The 8,041-nt window shown below is 41.4% G+C and overlaps 1 protein-coding gene across 2 annotated transcripts in view; it reads right to left on the bottom strand.

Moving 5' to 3' along the window:
* arhgap32b (Rho GTPase activating protein 32b) overlaps window positions 1-8,041 on the bottom strand; it is a 95,183-nt gene extending 87,142 nt beyond the window's left edge. For both annotated transcript variants that reach the window (XM_053440888.1, XM_053440886.1), the window contains exon 1: window positions 7,910-8,041. The gene's annotated coding sequence lies outside the window, so the exon portion shown is untranslated. The remainder of the gene's footprint in view (window positions 1-7,909) is intronic.

Raw genomic sequence — 8,041 nt, forward strand, 5'->3', positions numbered from 1 at the left:
AAAATGAAATCAGGCTACAGAGTGAACAAAACAAGAAGAACTAAATACAGACAGGATGGAAAGATGACATGACAAGGACACTGGGAGTAAACTGTCGACTAAATCTCCTTAATGAACTTGGTCTAGATATGACTCTTGCAAAATAATGAATAAATGCACTCAAGTTCAGGACACGCTTGTTAGTCTTAACCTGACAATCCTATCCTTTCAAGGTACATATAACCAATACACACGGGTTAAAGTTTAACTCAGGAGCTATTTTACGCGTATCTTTATCCTTGTCGCTATGAAAATCTCCAGCATAGGTGTGCTCCCTGAAAAGGTTGCGTCATGCTCTCATGTGATGTATTCATGCTATGAGAGAAAGAAACTTTAAGGTTTATATGTTTACCATTTAAACTCTGAAAGGGGCTTTTTGTACTCTAACCTGTAACACTTTCCTTAATTGTTCCTGTTTAGCATTTATATGCATGAACATTTAATGAATTATTTGTTATTTTTATTAACGTTTTAACATATCCTTGCCATTATCGGTCTTGTCAAGCCAATAGGAATATCTCCTATTGGACAGACAAGCTGGGTAAGGCCTGTCTTCCGCCGCTTGTTGGGGAGATGCAGCTGTAACAGCAGTAGAAAGCTGCTTGTGCTCTGGCCAGAACTAGCTTCCCTGCCATTAGCAGCAGAAAAGCCTGCATCCTCGCCACTGTGGCCAGATTGTGTGCATTTGGAGAATGCTGACATGTTGCCTAACTTTCAAACATTTGGGGTCGACATCTGTCGGTCTTTGGTTTTAGAAGTTTGGTTTATAACGCTCCTTTAAAAGCTTTTTATTGGGCTTCTAAACGAGCTGTCAACACGTCGCTGCTCTGTGTGAGTGGGCAGAGAAACGGAGAGCAGTGGACAGAAATGACAGCAAAACAGGACAGACTCACACTGAGCGGAAATAAAACAAGTGCACATTAATTAGGTACAACATAAAGTATTTTGGGCTGTTTCTTTGTTTTCTGGGGGGTTTGGCAGTAATGCTGGTCCTACTGTGGTTACTAGGCTTGTTAGCCAGATATGCTAATGTATGCAGTCTACAATGGAGCAATCAAACACACTTGGGATTTTGCTTGTGCATTTTGGTTTAACAAACAGCAGTTAAAATGGCAGAGAAGAGCTTTTCATAAAGGGGGTTTGAGCTTTTCACATTGTTGGGATTTGTTTGAGAGGCCTGGTGTTCGGTTACAGGGTTTAAATGGTGAATTAGACAAATATCTGAATGTGAACAGCGCGATTCCTTTTAATAATATTGACCAGATGTCACATCTTGATTCGTTAATATATGAAATTTAGGTCCATGACATGTTTTATTGTTAATTAAAAAAGGGGGATCTTCAGGTGTGGGTCCTTATTATTCTTCTTATTGTTGCATTTCTTGAAAACATGATGGAGGCCATTTTATGTTACAGGCACGTTGTTCCTTTAAATGTCAGAAATACGTTTGAACAGGCTTTAATTACTGAGCTGCTTCTTCTTACAAATCCCTGGCCAATCAACTTCCAAACTCGACAAATATTTCTCTTTTGGCTTCGTTCTGTGCTGCATGACCCAATGTCCCCTTGAGGATCAATCCAATTTCTGTTTATCCAAGTTCAGGCAGACTTTCACTCTGGCTAAAATAACACAGCCCTTCTCAGACATTAGCATTGATACACAGTGGGGGCAGCATCAAGCGTGGTCGTGCAAAACTATGCAGCGTCATGCAGTAAAAAATGTTGACTCCTGTTTAACTTCTTCATCAAATCCAAAAATGATGTCATCCAGCAATGAGGTGCGTTGGCCAGTAACATGCACGTGTGCTTTCCTCTGAAACATGAACGGAGTATTGATGATTCTCTAGAGCTGTGGAGAATCAAACACATAAATCTGTTCCTCCAAATGGACTGCCCAGATCATGTTGCAATGTCTCATTGGTAAATGAAAAAACATGCCCCCACCACTGCAGCCCCCTTGCATTGTTCTAACACAGGGCAAAAATGTGAACACAGTCAAAGACTTGAAACTGATGCAACACAAATGCACAGCGACACAGTTTCATCATCATCGCTCAAGCAACTCCAGGTCAAAATACTGACAAAAAACATCAGAGACTAACTCAGGGCTCAGGTACAAGTAGCTCTGACAGCTTCCAGTGTTCACTGGATGCTTTTGGGACCTTGTCACAATAATCTGTTGAAATTCCGGACTTTTGGTTAGGCAGCAAGCTAAACTCCCAGCTACATGGCTCCTCTAAACACTTCCAAGTAGTTCCACACAACCTGCTGCCAACAAAGTCCTGAATGAAAACTCCCATTTTGTCAATCTGTTCTCATTGTGAGAATACCCTGGCAACTCACTAATCAGCAGCTATGTCAATGCCAGGATTGTTTATGGGGGATTGGAATCTCTTTTGGGAATGTCACGGCATCGTCGGAGGCCTGCGACTGTGCACCGAGCTTAGAGCAAGATGCTTTTTCACACTAAGAATGGAGAGTGAGTGGCTCTATGAATGTGTGGGACAAGGCATGAGGATAGCAGCGTATGCATTATGCATAATTAATGAACATGCAGAAGGGCCTCACAGTGGCTGCTCACCCCCGCACAATGCGTCAGTATCCAGGTCTGGGGGTCAGAGGTCACGTCTGGCTTTGTGCGTAGCCGGCGAGAACGGAGACAAACAAGGAGACCTTTGAAAGTGCAGGAGGTTTCATGTACACAACAAGAAAACAAAAGAAAGCAGTTGGTTGCGTAACAGGAGAAAGAGAGTGGTCAGTTAGCACACCGTTTTGAATTTAAATGCACACTTATGAATTCATTACTGTCAGCTAAACTAGTCTATAAGGGTTCTTTTAGACAAGTACTTCTATTCATTTAAATATTTCTTTGGAAAAACAAATTCACTGTTATCATTGTATCGCTGATGTAAATAACTGTTCATAAACATCTACAGATGTAGCAAATCAAGACTTAGCTTTATTATAAGTACTACATCGTACTACATCCGATTTTATAACAGGATGTAGTACATCCTGTTATAAAATCAAAGTATCTGTACTGTATAACTTATCATTACTTGATGCACAAGCATCTGATGCAATGGCCAAAAAACTGCTGTAGGAAAAATCGAATATGGTTATATTTTTCTTTGTCGAGCAACCCGGGGGGGCAACATTGGGTACTTGAGCCGTGGACCATGACTCTGGCCTCACTAGATCACATCATGGCCGGCAAAACCCAGGAATAAAGTAAGCATTGACAATAACTTCATACCAATTATAGTTCCTTAGCTCAACTTCTGGCATCTGACTTTTCTAATGGGAGTTTTCAAAGAGGTTACGTCACGTACTGTACATGCATGCTGAGGCAGCATGAGATTTACCAAACATCCTGTTTCTCAGGTCCTTATGACACTGTCCTCAGACTGCTATGTTTCCACATAGTCCGTACTTTTCTATTAGTAACTCACATTAGTCATATTTTGTGCAAATCAATATGTACTATATATATATATATATATACTCTCGGTCAATCATCTCTTACTAACAAATTCCATAAATATGAAAAACTTAGTTAAAATGTACGTATGTCAAATACGTATGAGCCTAAAGCTAACACAAAAATGCTACTCACATCAACAATGGTAACAAGCCGATATCATGTTTACAATGTTCACCATCTTAGTTAAGCCCGTTATCATGCTAGCATTTCCTAGTTATTACTAAAGATCAGCTAAAGCTAAAGCTGATGGGAATGCCATTGGTTTTGCCGAAAGTTGATCAAAAACCAGAGTAGAGTAACAATTGGTTTATCAAGTATTTTGATAATCAATTAATCCAATTATTCCCTCGATCGGCTCCTAGTTCTGTTATGTGGAATTACTGTTTTCCTTTGTTGTTTAATAGACAAAACTATAAAATAAACTGCCAGAATTAATAAACAGATACTGAATTATGAACGGTGAATGCCTGGACTGCATTTCACAGCAATCCAACCAACAATTTCATCCTTCAAAAAGTTAAAGTGACCTTAGGTCTGTTCAGACCACTGTTTCACCACAGGCTGCTTCTCTCCTGCTCTTCATCTTCTTACTTCTGCTGCTTCGTCCTTTATCATACGTTTGCTTTATTTGTCCTCTGGTTCTGAACCTGGGCTCGGACTCCAATGAAGAGCTTAGCTTGTGTGACAAATGTGCAGCGGCCTCCAAGATTTACAACTACAAATACTTGTCCCCTCTATCTGTTGAGATATGGCTAATCCTGAAGTTACCATGGCAGTAAATCTGAAATGGTTGTAGTCTTATCTGTTGTAGCACAGAGTTGGTTGTTTTTTCAGCTGTGGTTGCTCTGTCCAAACTTGTAACAGCAGCATTAGTTTTGCTCATTTGCTCCCATCTAGTACCATACCTCTGAGATGGTTCCAGTCTTGTTAGGAAAACGGTTAGAAATTCACAAATAAAATTATATTTCAAATACTCTGTCATTGCACTAGTTTAGAGAGGACTTATGTGGCCCTTCTCATTCTGAACAGATCTGGTGGATACACTCAACGTAACAAATTAAATTGAGGTCTCCTCCTATCAAAAATAAAAAGACTTGTTGATTAAAAGTGGTAAAAACACTGAATAAGTGTAAGAGTAAAACTCTGCATTTCTTCAATGCTTTTTGGAAGATCTGGGACGTCCCAGAGGGTCGGCCTGTCACTAAACAGACCATTACCGTGACTAAATGCACGCATTCCTATACGTGTTTTTTTGTAGGTAAATTGCTGTAAACATTTAAATAATGTAACAGCAATTCAACAAAATACAAATAAAAGCTTTTTGCTTTTGAGACATATGATACCTTTGAAGCTGGTCGCAGTTGTTTGCTTTAACAAGTGTTGAGTACCAAGAGTAGAAGAGCTGGTTTGCCTGCAGTTATCCCCAGGAACACTAAGCTGTATAAACTGGAAGATGTGGCAGCATTAAATTACTGTCACTTATTCAAGTGGTAAAATATAAATGCTACAGTGGTGTACAATAGGTGAAGGCAGTGTTGAGTCAGAATTTTTTTTTTCCACTATGTGTCATTTGATGAGTAATTTGTGATTAATGGGATCTTAATTTGATCTTTTCAACAGTAAAAATAATCCTAAATTGGAAAACAGAACAATGACTATCAATCATCTGACTTTTATGCTCAGCTAAGAACACAAGAATTATCAGAACTGAAATTACAGCCTGTTTGTGTGTGAATGATGGCATTAATGATCAAGTAAAAGTCATTATTCTAAAGCTTGAACAGGAGAATTACTAATTGAAAGAAGCGAATGCAAGTCTCTCACCACAAATTACCTCTCCGCAAAACTCATGGCATGGAAACTCGCCCACTGACACATGGTCTGCTCTTTATAGAGTCAACACAAACTGGTCTTATATTCAGAATGATCAATGTCCTATTTGGCCTCAGGACTCCACATTGTACCATCAGATTTCCTTCAAAGAATAGTGTGTTTCAGCTGCTATAGAAAATATGAGTCTGTACAGGGCTCCTTTTGACCACTCGAATTGTAAATCACTCCCCAGATCGAAAATGTATATACAGCACCACTTCGCTCTGTGGGTGTATATCCTTGACCAAAATGACAGGTGTTGTAAACAAGTGTATAATGATGAGGCCTTTTGATGAAGTAGTTTTAAAAAAGCATGTGCAGAGTTATTTCTCCCCGGAAGGAACTATATCAAACTGGAGAAGGTTGCAGGCTGAAATCAAGCAGCATGCAGGGGAGGCTAGCAAAGTTGTGCAAATGCAGATGAGATGTTAGAATCTGTTTCCACAAAAACACACAGAAAAGGAAAAGGAAAAACAAATCCACCTGGTGCAGATATGCGTTTCGCCCGCTGCACTGACAACATGCAGCACTGAACTGTGACCCTGACAGCAAAACACGTAACGAACCATGACTTGTAAAAGGTTCCACCCCAATCAAGTTGCAGCAGCAATGTAATAGCTCTAAGAGGCCTTTTGCCGAATGATTGGTTATGCTGTCCAGAAAATGTTGTATAAGACAACTTGAAAACACTCAGTCTCCCGGAGAAAACAATGCTCAAAGTGCCGTTGAGCAAACCCACATGTGTCACTGAAGCTGCTCAGTGATGTAGCACCGTTGGAGCTGGGTTGAGAATTTGCATATGCATGGCGTGTATAAGCCCGTTTGTAGCCAGTTGGATAGTTAAATAAGGATTAAAGGCTTCCGAGCATTTCTGATACAAATCATCATCTAATGCAGGGAACAAGGCAACCGAGAACCACTGCTACTGCAGATCAAGTAACGTGAGGGAAACTCCCACACTGTGGATCACACCTCACTTGTGATTAACATTTCAAATTAAATCATTTTTAAAAAGAGAGAGAATAGAGAGTAGAAATATGACTATATGTTAACAATCAGGTTGAAAAGATCAGTGTGTTTGAAAAAACGGTGGCATTAGAATTAACCACAGGAACCAAGTTTTGTTTCCTCTGGGGGTCGTGCCCCAGAAATGGTTTCTCCATATTCTTGTGGCAGCTTTAAGCTTCTTTAAATCTGAGCCATTAAGTTTAAATGGCTTCCGTGGATACTGTTTTACTATATTCATCTTGCTTTCTAAATTTGTGGATACAGACCAGTCAGAAAACCACCTCATGATTTTTGCAACCTTCAGTACACCTGTATAGGCTTGAAGATAGCGTTTCTACTTTTTTTTTAATAGACTGGATGCTAATGGAATTGTTATTTAGTAAACATTGGTTAACAGTGGTTTTCCTATTTGGCACCGTTGTTATTGAAATTAAATGGCCCTGATCTAGTCTATGTCTGGTCCTGTGGAAGCAGAGGCAGTCTGAAACGTGTTTCAGTGAAGCTGCAGATGATGTGAGATTTTTAATAAGACAATACCACAAATGAACAGTTTGATACAGAGCCAGGCAGACGTAATACTCACATCAGCTTTTCGACCCTCACGTGTGCACTTTTCATCACCACAAACCAAAGTCTTTTCGAAGATGAAGCACTTTAATGTTTTATGCATTTGATGGTCAGCGTTTATGGCGAAAAAGCCCACTATAATAACCTTTTATGACTCATTGCGGGTTCAAAGTGAATGCGGCATCCTCTGATTCACCATGCGGCGTATGGATAGATAATACCTCCATTAAACCCCCAGTAATGAGAAGAGTTCACCGGTTCGGTTGTTTGGTTGTAGTTGGATGTACAACAACAGGATATTCAACGTTACTGGGAGACTAGGCAGGGTTAAATTGCCCTATTTCTCAATGGGATTCTGCAGATAATTCTCTCACTACGGGGGATTAGCGATGACTAGCTGGAGAGATGTACCCTCGCTTTGGCAAATACCCCCCCTCACACACACACAATACAAACACACGATTACACACACATGCGCGCTGTCTCACTTTAGACAATTCACACGGTCTGGCCACTAAACAGTCTCCAGCTCTGCCCCAGCAAAGTGAAGGGACAGCGGTTAAAACATACACACGACGAACAGGGAGAGCTCCAGTCAAGTACCTGTGTTTCAGCGGCGGAGGCTGCGGTCTCTGGGCACCCGGCGGCGGCTGGGACGAGCTTAGCTTCCTCTGTCCCCGTCTGGAGCTTCACCGCTGGTTAACTCTCTCCTCATCACGGCTTAACCCAGCAGACTCACGCCCGTCGGGCACAGAGTGTCCGGGGACATTTCTCAGTCCCTCTCCCGGCTGGAGGAAAAGGCGCCAGCGGTTGTTAGCTGTGTGTTAACCCAGAACAAAAAGAGGCTCCCCACGGGACAACGCCGCTCACAGGCAGCCGTTACTCTTCTAACAGGGGGGTGGGGGGGGGGGACCGCTGTCTCCCAAAAAGATTCACTCACTTTCTACCCTTGAGTGTGACTGCAGGCCCTTTCCTCCGGGGTCCCGGTGGATATTTCCAGGATGAAACTAGTGAAGCGGCTTCTCCTCCATGTGCTGCCCGGTGGAGAGCTCTCACTGACTGGAGCCTGGCC

This window comes from Pleuronectes platessa, chromosome 15 (genome assembly GCF_947347685.1).
Source record: "Pleuronectes platessa chromosome 15, fPlePla1.1, whole genome shotgun sequence".
NCBI lineage: Eukaryota > Metazoa > Chordata > Actinopteri > Pleuronectiformes > Pleuronectidae > Pleuronectes > Pleuronectes platessa.